This window comes from Equus quagga, chromosome 9 (genome assembly GCF_021613505.1).
Source record: "Equus quagga isolate Etosha38 chromosome 9, UCLA_HA_Equagga_1.0, whole genome shotgun sequence".
NCBI lineage: Eukaryota > Metazoa > Chordata > Mammalia > Perissodactyla > Equidae > Equus > Equus quagga.
This window is the reverse complement of record NC_060275.1, coordinates 112,426,427-112,442,845: the sequence shown is the minus strand read 5'-3', so window position 1 is coordinate 112,442,845 and position 16,419 is coordinate 112,426,427. Positions and strand designations below refer to the sequence as shown.

The 16,419-nt window shown below is 44.8% G+C and overlaps 1 protein-coding gene across 1 annotated transcript in view; it reads right to left on the bottom strand.

Annotated features, from left to right (window-relative positions):
- Nucleotides 1-16,419, bottom strand: part of DAP (death associated protein) — a 65,669-nt gene that overhangs the window by 36,314 nt on the left and 12,936 nt on the right. The window lies entirely within an intron of this gene.

Genomic DNA, 16,419 nt, shown 5'->3' with positions numbered 1-16,419 from the left:
GTTCTTGAGCATTTTTAGTAAAGAGAAAGACAGCATGCTGCAGTCACTAATTAGCACACAGCACTTTAAAGGAGAGATTATACTGCAGGCTCCAGGCCAGATACTAAAGCAGAAGAATAAATGTGTGAAACCAAGCTCCCGCCTCATTAAAAACCTTGGTCTGAGTTGGCTATACATTTTATTATATGTCATTATCTTCATCCTCATCACAATGCTGAGTCGTGACACCTTTGGTGTTGACGGAGCTCCTAAGGATATACGAAAAGGAGACTTGTCCATCTTGCTCTGCATGCTAGGGGGACTATATGTTATCTGAGTGCATTTGCCAGGCATCCTTTTGGAAGATTATTGAAGCAAATGCCAAGATACAAATGGTGCATTGTTTGGGTGCAGAAAAGCATGTATAGCACAAAAGTAAACCCAAGAGATTTGTTCAACGAGCCATAGAGCACAGAGAGTTCATTTCTTTGCGCTATCCTAAAAATGTCATAAATAATTTTTAGTATAAATTTTAAATTAAAAGGATTTAAAAGCACAGCACCTTTAATCCCGTTTAAGCCTGAAACGACTTATAATCAACTACCCAGGAAGTACTCTACCTCCAAAGGAATGTGGACGAACTCAGTGAGGACTCAGCATCTCCCCCAGTTCCTGAGGACTGACTTATGTTTTCTTGTCTCCTCCAGAACCTAGCAAAGTTCCAACCACTTAACAGGAACTCCATACACAGGTGACTGTTATCAATCATGATGAGCTTTTACTTTTCTTCCAAGCTCACAGATAATCATTTTCCCTTATTCTGTTTTCACCATAAAAGTCCCGTAAGAGAAATAGACTCATCTACGAATCTCGTGCTACAGAGGAGGAGACAGGCCCTGAAGGTTAGTGCCATACCTGGGACCACCCAGGAGCCCAGGCCACTACTCAGGGAGCCCCGCTGCAGCCCCCAGCTCAGGACTTTCCCAGCCAAAGATGCTATACACACATTTCGAGCAGACATGGAAGGCTAGCTCTTGGGGACTACGTATACCTAAATTCCTTGATTTCATAGTCACAAATGTGGCCTAGGATTAAAAAGAAAGCTAGGAAGACCAGAAGATAAACTAACAGGCAAAAGGCCCAGCCTGAGTGTGTCAAACTCAAGCTTTCAGGGGAAACACATCTCCTTTGTGGGTCCTAGATCTCGAAGGGACACTGATGCAGTGACTCAGAGAGGAGACCACATGCTCAGCCTCTCATCCAGGGACGAGAGCCAGGCGGGCACAAAATCGTAGCTCTGAATGCCCAGAAGATGCCCAGGCGTAGAATTCCTTCCTCCTCCCAGGAGGAGAGGTGGGGCTTCAAGAGACCCTTGCTGACCTGAGCCTCCTTCCCTTCCGCTCCCCCTTCAGGCTCCCCTCTGACCCAACAAAGGCATTTCTTACAGAAATCCGGCCAGTAGGCTCAGCCTCGCCAAAGTTGGGAAGGGTTTGCATTTGTTTCTATCTACAATCACATTTGGAACTGCTGGCAAAATGAGAACAAACTCTTCCATTCTTTAGCAGTATTTGTTTTGGGTCCATGTGGCACCATCTTTCTCATTTAAAATCTTATTTCTTTTTTCCACTTAAAGTCATAACAAATTTAGTAGTCGTGAGTCATCGGTTTTACCCTGATGCCAACTTCCTCTTATTAGTACTCTTCTGGTCTGATTTTCTTTTTTTTGCAGCTGACTTTGGGAATCTCGAATCTACAGCTTCTGAAATCGAGTTGGACCCAGTCTTTGTATCCTGTGTCTCCCACACAGGGGACTGGGCTGGGCCGTTCCCAAGTGGAAGGTCATTTTCCTGGCTCTGTGACTCCTTCCACAGAGATCTCAAGACTTGCTGGAGCAGTGGCTGCCATTATTCAGGCTATGCCCTCGTGGAGCATATGGTGGTCAATTAGGAAGCAATAATTACTTACTGATGGGTAAAGGGTAAATTATTCATAGAACATTTTCTACTTTTTACATAGCATCTATACATTTCTAAATAGTATACAGACTTTCTTAGCATTACAGAGACTAGGATGGAGCCTCGCCACTCGAAGTGTGGTGGGAACAAGCAGTACCACACCCACTAGGAGCCTTGAGAAATGCAGAGCCTCAGGCCCCAACCCAGACCTGCTGGTGCAGAATCTGCATTTTGACAAGATCCCCAGATGATCTGCATTTGCATTCAAATTTGAGAGGCTCTGCACACTCCTAGGCCACTGACGGCGAAGGTGCTGGCCTGGGACTCAGGAGACCAGAACTCCTGATTGCAGCCCAGCCTCTGCCACTTCAGCTCAGCTAAGCACCACTGGGCAAGTCACATCACCGTCCATGCTTCCTCCCTCCATCCACCCTGTTACAGCAGAAACTGTGAAGGGTCTCAAGTTTTACCTTATTTGACAGCTAAACAGTTAGCCTGCCACAGTGTGTGTGTGTGTGTGTGTGCGTGTATGTGTGTGCCTGGGTGCACAAGGCAAGACGTCTGCGACAAACCCAAGCTAACATCATTCTCAACAGTGAAAGGCTGAAAGCTTTCCCACTAAATCAGGAACAAGACAAGGCTGCCCACTCTCAAAACTCCCATTCAACATGGTACTGGAAGTCCCAGCGACAGCAATTTGGCAAGAAAAAAGATAATAAGCATCTAAATTGGAAAGGAAGAAGTAAAACTGTCTCCGTTTATAGGTGATATGATCTTAGAAAATCTAAAGGCTCCACCAAAAAGCTATTAGAGCTAATAATAAATTCAGTAAAGATGCAGGATACAAACCCAGCATACAGAAATCAGTTACATTTCCCTACACAACCAACTATCTGAAAAAGAAATAAAAAACCCAATCCCATTTACAATAGCATCAAAAATAATAAAATAGTTAGGAATAAATTTAATTAAGGAGGTGAAATGTCTGTACACTGAAAACTGTAAAACGTTGATGAAAGAAATTGAAAAAGATACAAATAAATGGAAAGATATCCTGTGTTCATGAACGAAAGAATTAATATTGTTAAAATGTCCACTCTACCCCAAGTGATCCACAGATTCACTGCAATCCCTATCAAAATCCCAATGACATTTTTCACAGAAATAGAAAAAATAATCCTAAAATTGCCTGAAGATATGAGTTTTTGGCCATAACCCACAGCACTGGGCAAGGGCGCCGTGTGGTGCCTTGAAGCAGCTTTGGAAAGATATACCTTTTGGCCCTTCTGACAAAGTGTGAGTGAAGAGAAGGAGAGAGATGTGGAAAGGAAGAGGCAGGGGAGAGGTCCAGCCCAGCCCTCCCTCCAGCAACACCAACGTCACTTACTCTGCCTTCTTCGAAATGCCCATTTACACTGTTCCCCGACCAATAGGGTCTCCCCGTATTTGGGCCTATCAGAATTCTGTATGTGCTTCTAGGTTCAAAGGGTATCAACTTTTCCATGTTAATTGAACAGCCTGTTAATTAACAACATTCATGTTAACTGTCCTAGTTTTTCTCTCAACCCACAGAATTTATCCAATATGGCAGGATAACAAAAACCCTTTCTCCACAAAGAGAATAGGTTTCAAATCTGTCAGAACTATCCCATCAGGTCTGCTTTCTACTGAATCCTTGTGGAGCCAAAGTTAACCTTAACTACAGAGGTCAGGCTATTCTGTAGGGAGGAATGTTAAATAAATGGAACAAATTAGTACTCCTATAATCAAACTTAAACTTGGACCCAACGCCATGTTCAAAACCAGGCACCCACATTTAAACTTGCATAGCTCTCCTTGCCTTCATTTCCCTACCTCCCACACCTCTCAAAAGAGCAAGAGCAACTACTTCTCTACATGTAGTCAGACTGGCCAAAGATGCTCTAAATTTCATCATCATCACACTGAAAGACCTCCTACAGAGGAACACTCAACAGATGTCATTTATAATCCTCACTCAGCCAGTTTTAATCTTTAGTCCTTATTTATATAAATTCAAAGTTATCCAGAATAAAAACCGAGTGGTGGCAGTCCACCTTTTTGGACAAATTCTTGGAATACCATGGAGACACTTTTCTCTGGTGCTGGGCAGTCGTCCCCCAGAAGGCTCTGCTTATAGGATGCCAGGCAGTCTGCAGCCAAACATCTTTCAACCAGCACAGCAGACAACCCATAACGATTGTGCCTTATTTGCAAAATCCTTAGCCTCACACTTGACTGTAATTCTTGAAGCCATTTCCATAAAGACCCTATTCTTGCTTCCCCTTAGCAGAAAACCCAACTTTCCTACAACCCCAAGTCAACAGTGGAGCAGCAGCGCTCGGTTATCGGGGCCATCAGCAGCAGCATGACTCAGTGAGCTTAAGCACACCCGTGGGCTCAGGAGGACACGGTCTGAGCAGCTGTGTCCTGTGACAGTGGCACCAGCATTCATCTTCATTTCCTCTTTCCCTCCTGTGAATGCCTCCGCCCAACTCATTCAGAGAGGGCCCTGGCCGCTGTTACTGGTGGGGAAGAACCTTCAGCCAGGCTGTCCGCACGTGCCGTTCTCCTCGGAGACGCAGACCTCCCTGCCGTGTTTTCTGTGCAGCATGGCTGACTCTACTTGGTGCTCCCACTGGAAGGGAAGCTCTGTGAGAAGAGGGATTTTGTTTTGATCTCTAACATGTCCCCACTGTGGAGCAGGATGCCTGGCACATCGTAGGTGCTTACAGATCCTGGGTGAATGAACGAATGGCCACCAGCAGGGAAGTGGAATCCTTGCATGTGTGCACACTGGGAAATCAGCTCACAGCTGCTGTTTAAAAAACTTACTGGGCACAAAAACTCTTTGTCCCATAAAAATCTACTAGAAGAATGGGGAACAGTGCAAGTCTAGTTACAACCTCTCTGGTTAGTTCTGATGGTAGGGACTAAACTTCAAGAAGATTTGGGCTTACAAATCCCTCAGTTTTTCATTCTAAATGTGCACGGACACTACTTAGGCCCACTTCCAGGTTCAAACATGCAAGCTCTGGGGACTGGGTCTGGCTTTCAGAGGGGCCTCTATTGAGAGCCCTTGGGAAGGGAACCTTTTCTGTGCTGTTGGCCAGGTGCCGACTCAGACCCTGGGCCTAGGCTCTGACCTCTTGCTGCCAGCCTGGTTGGCCTGGGATCCTGAGCCCTGTGCCGTAGTTCCCAGCCTCTAGGCCGAGGTTCTGACCTCTGGCTCTGCTGCCCTCTCTGGACTTCACCCCTCTGTGTAGACCTGGGGTGCCTGCTCATCCCCAGGGCTCCGGGAGACCTCCCTGGACTGGCCTCCACCTGGCCCACATGGCCTAGGGTACTGGCGCCTGACTTCTCAGCATCCACACTGTTACAAATGGTACATCTGAGAAGACCTCAGCAATGTCTGAGTTAGGGACAGTTACGTGACCCAATCCTGGCCAGTGAGTTTGCTGGAGGACTTTTCCCAAAGCTTTTCTTGCTCCTAAAAATATTGAAGAAGAGATACCCATTTCTCCCCCTGAATACCACATGTCTGGGTGGGGAGGCTGGACCTGCTGTGGCCAACTCACCACCCACCAGGGAAGAAGCTCCTTCAGGAGGAAGGCAGAGCTGCGAGTGGTGCCGGGGCAGGGTGGGGGGGGACCTGGAAGAGCCTAGGGACCCACCTCGCCTGCAGCCAACCCTGCCCTGGGCCTTCGTCACAAGAGACAGTGCTGTCCTCACTGCCCGAGCCAGGCTGAGCTAGAATTTGCTGCTGTTCACAGTGGAAAGCATCCAACAAATGCCTCTTTCTCCACCTCCCCTGGGGTGTCCTGGTGTCCCTGAGTACTGTAGCCGTGGCCTCCAGAGTCACTTCACCAGACTCCACCTCTACTTTCTCAGCTAAGAAAATGAGGGGGTTAGATGGCAGCCCTGATTCCCAACCATTCATGCATGAGGACTTTGTTTTGTAATTGAGGTAACATTCACATATCATAAAATTCACCATTTTGACCATTTAAAGCACAATCCAGTGGCACTTTTAAAACACCGACTAGGTTATGCCATCATCACCTTCATCTAATTTCAGAGCATTTTCATCATCCCCCAAAGAAAGCCCACATCCAGGAAGCAGTCGCTTCCAACTCCCTCCTCCTTTCTCGAGCCCCTGGCAATCAGGAATCTGCTTTCTATCTCTTTGGATTTGCTTATTCAGGACATTTCATATGAGTAGAATTATATAATATGTGGCCTTTTCTGTCTGGCTTCTTTCACTTAGCCTAATATTTCCAAGGTTTGTCTAATGTTGTAACATGTGTCAGCACTTCATTCTTTTTATAACTGAGTAATATTCCACTGTATAGATGTACCGTGTTGTGTTTCCCCATTCCTCATTTGGTGGACATCTGGATTGTCTCCGCTTTTTGACTATTGTGAACGATGAGACAATGAACATCCATCTACAAGTTTTTCTTTGAACACCTGTTTCTAACTCTCTCAGGTGTATACCTTGGAGTAGAATTGCTGGGTCATGTGGTAAAGCCACAGTTAGCTTTCTGAGGAGCCACAAAACTGCCTTCCACAGCAGTGAGGTCTTCTTTTTTTGTTTCTTAAAAATAAATTTTTTTTTGATTATGATAAAAACATATACCATAAAATTTACCATCTTAACTTATATTTTTAAGTGTACGGGTCAGTAGTGTTAAGTATATTTTACATTTCTGTAAAACATATCTCCAAACCTTTTCATCTTGCAGAATTGAAATTCGATGCCCATTAAACAACTCCCTTTTGCCCCCTCCCTTCTGCCCCTGGCAACCACCACTGTGCTTTCTGTCTCTACGAAGGTGACTACTGTAGATACCTCATATAAGAAGAACCGTACAGTTTAGTCCTTTCGTGCCTGGCTTATTTCACTTAGCATAATGTCCTTAAGGTTCATCCATGTTGTAGTATGTGACAGGATTTCCTTCCTTTTGAAGGCTGCATAATATTTCATTGTATGGATATACCACATTTTGTTTATCCATTCATCTGTTGATGGACACTGGGTTGCTTCCACCTCTCGGATATTGTGAATAGTGCTGCCAAGAACAAGGGTGTGCAAATATCTCTTCGAAATCTTGCTTTCAATTCTTTTGGAGATATACCCAGAAGTGGGCAAGGGCTTCTTTTTAACATAGAAATCTTCGTGGATCTCTACCCCATAGATGTTTTGCTTTTAGCATCTAGATCCTTCTAGATCTTTAGTAAAATCTGACATCTTACCTCTCAAGTGCTCTACCTGGGAGCACCTGGATTAGATGGCCTCTCAGGTTGTGTCTACCTCTAAATCTGATGGTTCTATGAGGATTTCTTGATTATAACAGCATCCTGATGACTCTAGTCCACATTAATTTTACATTAATGACTACGTCCTACCTTAGAGGATGTACACAGCCCAAAACTAAAGTAAATATCCTGCCTAGAGAGAGCTGAGGGCCCAAGAGAACATGCCCACAAGGATAAAGAATTTTCTTCCTCAATACTGACCTTACCTCATTCACCAGCTGGAAAATAAGAATTAACTTAATAAGTTAATTACTTGTTTTGCCTTTAAGAATCAAAGTCTAAGCTAATTATTACTGATTCACTAAGTATTTTCTGAGTGCTATGCATTCTGAGCTGGTTGATGTCAACGGAGGTTATTTAAATAGAGGGTTTAAAAATTTCATGCACAGTCATTGTAATGTAATAAACTCAATAAAGGGCTCTTGTTTCTATGTAGTTATTCTTATATGTAGCACTATTCGATGAAGTTATTATCACAGATTCCATTCTATAACATCCAAACACTGGAGAGTCGTTTTAAATTCACTTCATATGTTTATGTAGTAAGAAAACGCTCCTGATAAATAGTACAACCCTTTGAGGAACGCCATAAAAACAAAAGAGTCATCCGTTCCAAGAGGCTGACTCCAGTGCAGATGCACAGAGCAGTGTCTGGATGGGAAAACCGATAGCTCCATTTCCTCTCTGTCCTCCTTCCATCTGCTAAAGGAGCTCTCCCTGTGTGCAGGGGAGCAAGCGGTCGTGTAAGGAGGCTGGGGGCTGCGGAGGGCGAGGGAGCAGGAAGGGGCACTCAGAAGCTAATCAATTACACCTGGTTTCCGCATCCATTATGGAACCAGATGTTGTGCAAACGCTGCCTCCCAGTCGATCACCAGCAGCACCGGCGGAAAGCCGGGCCTTCAGCACTCTTCTTCTCATCCCCAAACTGAAGGAGTCCAGCCCGGCTCCTGTGACATATGGATGCCCATATGCTCCATCCCTCCGTGGAGAGCGAGCCTTTGATTCCCTACTTGCCAGACGCGAGCCTTCCTCTGGGGCCCATCTACGTGGAAGGAGAACTCAAAGACTGAGTTCCTGATAATGCTAATGCCCAGGACTTCCAGGACACCAAGTGTCCGGGTCACACACATCATGCTCTGTGTTCACTGGGCAACTCTGGGCAAAACTTATTAAAATGCACAGAGTTGCATTCCTATCGACCATCCTAACATACACATAGCCACAGGTTTTGGAAGAAATGTTTAAATTACACTACATACAACTGGGAAACTGGTATTGGAGCCACCACTAATCAATCAATGACGAAGGCAGTTCTTTGTGCTTAAGAGGGCCACAATGTAGTTGGGAAAAGGAGATAAACATGCAAATCTGTCATATTTACAATTATTTCTTATCTACCAAAAAACCAAAACAAAACGAATTAAGCCTTACTACTATTTACTCCGTGGCCTGTTTCGCTTGTCTGCAGGCATAGTGCCACCAGCCTCGTGGTCACCGGGGCTCTAGAGGAAGGAGCGGGGTCTCCACCCACAGGTCCCTGTGTCCCTTCCGTTGCTTCCAGTGTCTTGCGACATACATATGACACGTTTGGTTAATGGGGTAATGAAGTAACTTCTCTAGTTTTACCCTTGATGTATCCCAGGCACCTAGAACTCTGCTCAAATGGATTATGAAGGAATTTAAATGCACATTTACAAAATGGACACGCGGCTTAAAAAGATTCCTGCAAGGAATCTAAAAAGATTCGGGAGGCTGAGGTTCACACCGATAGAAGCTCAAATGGAGAGTCATAAGAGAGAGGAGCTCGCACTACCCCTCCTCGTAGGTACTTCCTCAGCCACGTTACGAATACCAGCCATCGACTCAGCTCTGACGAGAAGCTGCCCTGCCCGCAAACCCGAGACCACCAAGAAGGCCATTAGAATTGAGATCTGCGTCCTGAATCATTAGTGAGAAACCTCATCCCACGGGTATTTGGACCTTGAGTATTAGCTGATGATAATACAAAGTCAGAATGACCAGCACGACATTTAAAATGTTAGTTATTTCATCTTTATCTAAAGCATTCATATCCATCTTGTATACATTTTATAACTTATATAATGGTCACATAGTGCGCATGTATAATTTACAAGTGAATATATATATATATTGGAGGTACAGTCACAAAACAGTTTTTAAATTGATGGGTATGTGATCAAAGTTTGGGGCCACATCCTTGGTACAGAGCATCTACGTGGTCAGGAAGGCAGATGGCTGCAGTGCTCAACCTGGGCAACAGTAAGTGCTGGCACAGAAGTGAGAGTCGTTTGCTATGTAAGCCTCCTGGTTAATAAATTACTATGCTGCCATTGCTGTTGGCATGTCAACACAGCTGGGCACTGCCCACAGATGCCTAGTGGCATGAGGTGCTGCCTGCTTGTTACAGGTTGGATTGTGTCCTCCCCAAATTCCTATGTGGAAGTCCTAAGCCCCCAGCACCTCAGAATGGGACCTGATTTGGAAACAGAGTTGCTGCAGATGTGATTAGTTAAGACGAGGTCATACTGGAGTAGGGGGGACCACTACTCCAGTGTGACTGGTGTCCTTGTAAACGGGAAATTTGGACACCGACAGGTACACAGGGAGAATGCCACGTGGCGATTACAGTCACGCTGCCGCCAGCCTAGGAACTAGCAGAAGCTAGGAGGAGGCCTGGCACAGATCCTGCCCTAGAGCCTCAGACGGAGCACGGCCAGCTGACGCCTCCATATCCAACTTCCGGCCTCCAGAACTGTGAGAATAAATTTCCACTGTTTAAGCCCCCCGGGCAGCCCCAGGAAATGGGCACAGTGCTTCTTGGAGGGGAGGCAGCACCTGGTCGGAGGCTCTGCCCTCTATCACCTGGGGGAATGAGAGCGGCTTCGCAGAGCCTTTGCAGAGCGATGGAGAGGAGAGCTGCCAGCAGGACAGACTGCAGACTGGTAAACGCAGATACTTGCCCTCTCTTGGCAGCCTCTCACGGACAGCACCTTACACGCCACCAGCTGACTCGGGCTGCCGCCCAGGGATGTGGGGGCCTGTGCTAGCTCTGTCAACTTTCCGCTGACCAACTTGCCATGGGCAAAACGATTACTTTCACCACTCCCTGCTGGTACACAAACTGTAACATTTCGTTATGCCTCCTGTTGCCTACAGTCTGAGAACATTGATCTGTGAGTCTCACGGAGGCAGCCCCGACAGCGACTAGAGTCTTCCCCAATTTCCTCACCAAGGCGGTCAGGGCTGTTCATCATCATTTCATGCTGCCATGAAATTGGGCCTCAAAGGCTTTCTATTCTGGGATCTCCTGTGTCTTCAGGACAGCTGATCTTTGCAGGACTTATGATCTTACTCTATAAGCAGGTGACAACCAGTACCCCCTTCACAAGGACATCCATGTCACTTGACGCCTCCCCCCACATGGAGGACACTCTGCCTGCAGCAATGGGCAGGGGTCTGCGGCCCACGGCACTCCAGCACCCAGGTCAGCTGTTGCTCCCATGTCAGGGCTCTGCCGACAGGGCACTGAAAACAGCACAGGAGTTGGTAACAGGTGGGTACTCAGCATCCCTACTCCACTGGCATCTCCACACATCCCGGGGCAAAGGATACACCTTTTTTAAAAGGCAGCTGACAACTAGCCTGGACACAAAAGATGACGTAGGAAAGTAAGGATGATGTTGAAATTGGTTCACCACATGGTTTAATTAAAGTTCAAACATGCAGATAATAGCTGACAGATAAAAATTCCCAGGCATACAGGCTGTGCCATCTCTTAACTTCAGAGTTTTTAATTTTCTATTTCTTATCTTAAGAATTAATTTTAACTGAGAGAACCATTAAAAATGGCCATAGATTACCATTTGGCATCTGTTTGGGACTGAACTTTTTTCCCCCTAAAAGGATATGTGAAATCCTTTCGTACCTCAGAATTTGACCTTTTGGAAAATAGGGTCTTTATAGAAGTAATCAGGTTAAGATGAAGTAATTGGGGTGGGCCCTAATCCAACGACTGATGTGCTTACAAAAAAGGGAAATTTGGACACAGAGACTGACACACATGGAGGGAGGATGACGTGAAGAGACCCAGGGAGAACACCACATGAAGACAGAGATCGAGGTGATGCTTCTCAGGCCAACGAATGCCCAAGATCACCAGTAAACTACACCTGGAAGAGATCCTCCCGCATAGCCTCAGAAGGAACCAACGTTGGGGACACCCTGATCGTGGACCTCGAGCCCCAGAACTATGAGACAACCTACATTTCAGTTATTGTAAGCCACCCAGTTTGTGGTATTTGTCATGGCAGCCCCATAGTGACATAGCATCCATATGGGAATAACTGTTTCAGGCAAGAGTTATCAGTGAATGCTAAAAGGAGCAGGTGACGGTTTGATGAGAAATAAGTCCTTGCAGCACTTTTGTGGTCATTCGCAGACACGCGCAGAGCAGCAAAAAATTACAGTCACTGACGCACAGGCTCCCGTCTGAGAAGGCTCTGCCTTCTTATTTCAGCTGTAAATGAGTGTCCTTTTCATGGTCTCCCCTGTAAAGATGCTCTTGTTTTGTAATTAATAAATATATTGGGGGAGATACTTTGAGACTATGCAACCATCCTTAAACTTTCTCCTTAAACTTTCACCCACTAATGGTAGCATCCATCAGTGGATGTTGTCTACAACGATTACTGTGCTGTTTGCCTATTGGCGATATTCTATTTCTTTCCTTCCTTATACACTTATTAATTGGAATTCTATAAAGAAGACCTGTCCCCTCTTCTCACTTATGTATCTAATTAGCTATATCAGGATGGACTCATTGATGTTTATTTTACTATATGGGTTACAACCGGATACTGTCATTATTTACTTTGTTGCAAATTATTCCAGCCTTGGCCATTAGGAGCTCCTTTAGGCCAGCTCCCGTGTGGTTCTGACAAACCGCCATCCTTTATAGTGTACTCCTTATGCTCTGGCACTGCGAGTTGTTCCAGGCTCATCTAGCATTCTTCCTGCCCTGCAATTAAGCACTTCTCCTGGTTAACCATTAACCTGCTTCCCTTGATTGGGCAATGGTGCTTAGAAACCAAGATCTGGGTCCTAAAGATGCTTGTGGCTACATGGGTGTCAGTTCTTTTAGGCCCTCTCAGTGAACGCAGCTAGGAAATACAGGTATGTGCACTAACCCTCCCCGTCTATGTGTATTTCTGCATGTATGTACATGTCTGTGTGTATCTACTATCCATTCATCCACCCATCTATCCATCCATTTAAAACTATGAGTTCATACTAATACCTCCAATTCCAGTTCAACACCACAAAGTTCATTTTACTCTTCCCTTTTTCCTATTTGTAACCTCTTTCTCTGACAGCGAGAAACTTGGCTATCACTATCCACGGCATATTTACTTCTTTCTTCAATCCTATATACACATTAGGCACTTTCAGAACTGCTAACCCATTCCCCGGTAAAAGCACATTAACTAACTGGATAGAGACTTGTGCAGTTTTTTGTTTTTTTTGTCTCTAGCCTTATAGTATCCAGTCAAAAGACTATTTCCCAAAGTTACTTAGGTGGGGTCTTTTCTTACCCACACTATTCAGTCAGTTATAGTAATCATTTGTATGACCATTAGGTTCACCTGTTACTGTCTGTATTCCATGTTGGGTCTCTCCCACATGCTGGATTATTTCAATCATCTGCTTACGTTTCAGGTACATGAAGCATGAAACAGAACCACAGTCCTAAGTCAGAGCTGTACCAAGAGCTGAGGTCGGAGAAGGGCTGCTCCCTCCGCGTCCTTGTCACCCCACTCACATTTCCTCTTCCTTCCACCCCCTTCCCACCACGCCCAGTCCACACCCAAACCCTTTCCTTTCTAGTTGACTCTTCTTGTCACCTATCCTTTTGAGTATCTTGCACCAAACCTGATTCGTGGTGGGACCTCAGTACATGTTCCACATTAAACTATTTTCTTCAGTGAATCCTACTGACTCCTGAAGCCCATTCTGTGCCTGCAATTTTCTCCTTCACGTAATGAAACTGGGCGCTTCATTTCAACAGCCTCAACAAAAGGCTGGGAGGAAAATCACAGCTTTCTTAATTGGGTCAGTTCTGAGATGGAATCTAGCATCCACAAAGGAAAGTGTTAGCTAATAATAATGAAGCCTTTCACTCTTCCTGGATATGAAGAGCCACAGTAACTAGAACTCAGACTGATCGGAATTCGTGGGCAACATTTTCAAATTTCCGCTACATCCTCTCTCTCTCTCTTTTTAATGTAGCATCTCAAAACTACTTGGAAGCATAAGAAATTATTATTTTTAAATCTCTGAAAGATCATAAAATTAAAGGAGTAAGAGTAGCATAAATCTTTGCAAAAAAATAATTACGAGTAAAAGAGTTTTCTGTTTTTGGGGGTTTTTTTGGTCACATAATACCCTCTTTAATGCTCCAGTTATTTATTCTCTGAATCAATATTTGATTTTCTGATTAGTGGGGAAGGAAGCCCCCAGAGATGAGCCAGTAAACATAAGGCCATTTTTAAATATCTGGGAAGGAAAATAAAGAGTTTTGCAGACATAGATCAAAGGAGGAAATTGGCATCTGAGTCTAGACACTTATTTTCTGATCTGTAGAACATTGGGATTGAAACAAGAAAAAGTGTAAAACTTCAGGATTAGGGTAATATGGATGTTGAAATCACATGGCATGACATTTCCAAGGGAAGTTAATGTAAAACATGAAACGTTTGACAAATTCTGCAAATAAACAGGCCTTTCCACATGTAAAGGAAAGCCAGCCTGGTCCTGGAAACCTTGTAAACTGTGATGAGGCCGTCCACTGATGGCCAGGCTGCAGGGGCGGGATTATGGGCTTCAGGAATATGAGAAAGGTTACGGGCAACCCCAGAATCAAGAAGTTTATTTTATAGAGGGATCTGGAGTTCCAGTCTATATCAACCCTGAAAATATTCTGTCAATTCAGGGGGCTTCTGTAGCATACTAGGAGCGTGGGCTTCCAAGTCAAGACAAACTCAGGGCTGAATCCTGGCATGGCCGCTGACTGGCTATGTATCATTGGGCCAGATAACCTCCCTAAGCCTTGGTCTCTCCATCTCTACGATGGGCATAGTAATACCAACTTTTAGGTGGTGTGAACTTTAAACCTGATGTGACACTCAGTAAGTGCCCAGCACCAAACAGGAATTCAGCTGGTAAGCACACTCTTGTGGCTAAGAGTGAGGATTGTGGACCCAGCCACACTGCTAGAATGCTGGCTCTGCCACTTATTTGCTGTGTGACCTTAGAAAAGTAATTTAACTTCTCTGAGCTGTTGAAGTAGGAGTAGTAATCTGGCTGGGAATAATAATCAATAACAATTCTGAAATAGGGATGACAATAAAATAGAGTCATTGCAAGGATCAAATGAATTAACATGGCCAGAACACTTAGAACAGGGCCAAGCTCACTGCTCTCTAGAATATTAGCAATAATGATTAACTATGAGTATTCAATCAGCCCACCAGACAAACAGGGAGTGCATGGTGGTGGAAGCAAACTATTACACAGAGTCCCAGGACTGGTGCAAGGGTTTGGAAGGAGTTGTATTGGCAACATATGTCAATAGCTTAAGAGTTGACAGAGGCTAACCTGATCCGTCAATGGTGTGTCAAGTGGCGTGACCCACAGTGGTCAAGAGCAGAGCCCAAGTCAAGAGGACAAGAGCTAACACACCCATAAGGAACACATTATAGCAATCTGGCTGCAGGGAACAGAAAAACCCTTGCTCATGCATTATTCAAACCCTACCCTGCAGTCAACCTGCTTCAAAATACTTGGTCCATGGAGAACAAACCTTTAAGGTGAGCAAGATGCTAAAATCTAGAGGGCTGGGGTGCCCGCTCCTTTCTCTTGCACTTGTTCATCCTCTGGCATATTTATTTAAATTGTGTATCTTCGATAAATGCTGTATTCCACCCCACGAAAAAAATCAATAGGAAGAAAACAAATGGGTTGTTCTGTCCTTATTTCTAAACATGCTAATAAATGATCACCTCTCACTGTGTTGATGCTGCGTCACACAGGGAAACAGCTATTTGTACCTCATTCCACTTAAACCCACGGAAGAAAGCATGTTTCATTAACTTAGCAGGATTTTTTTTTCCAGGCAAGTCTTTCTCTCTCATCCTCTTTCTTCCTTCTGAAGGAAACAACTGGATACAAAGAAAGGATAGCACAGGATTCCTACTGGAGGAAATTTCTCTGGGCATAAATGCTCTCACCTTCAATTCTGAATTCAAGAATTTTCGGAAAATGAAATTTTCCTTATAGCTTGCGTGGAGGCGAAACTTAACCTGAACTGACCCAAGTCTGTAAATTTTAAAAATTTACCTCCCTTGCTGTGAAGGTCATACACAGATGACAACATGCTGCCTGAGACTCCACTACGGGTGCTGTATGGAATGCGTACTGTTCTATTCTCCTAAAATTTGTATCACTCTCCTAAAACCCCCAAATTTCTCAATTCGGAAACAACTCAGGCCCCAAGGTTTTCAGATACAGGACTGTGGACCTCTCGTAGAGTTACTGATGCTGTTATGTTCCAAACACAGCTTTGTGAAAACAGCCAGTGAGAAAGATAATTCTAGAATTTTCTTTAAATTGCCTTCTTTTAAAGCCAGAACTTAGGCTGATTTTAAAATGGGCAATAATCACTCAGCAACCTCGCCCTAAATCTTGTCTACCCCTCAAATGACTGCACTGTAACATCCCATACGAAGTTCTATAGAGAACCTCCAGGGTGCAGCACATACATGAGCAGACCCACGGGGTTACCAGGAACACGCATGTCCTTCTCAGGGGCGCACGCTCTTGGGAGCTACTCTTTTGGAAGGCTGGCCTGCTCTGGACCCCATCAGACCTGGGTTTAAATTTCTGCTCCATTAACTGGATGGTGCATGATGTGGGTAAATGTATGGCCTCTGTGGACTCCGGGTTCCCAGGCATGAATCAGGGAATTTCGGGTTCCCATGCGTGAAGTGAGAACAGTACCTACTACTCAGGACTATTAGACTGAAACAAAATCATGCGTCTGGTCCACAGAAACACAGGTTAGCTGCTTCCC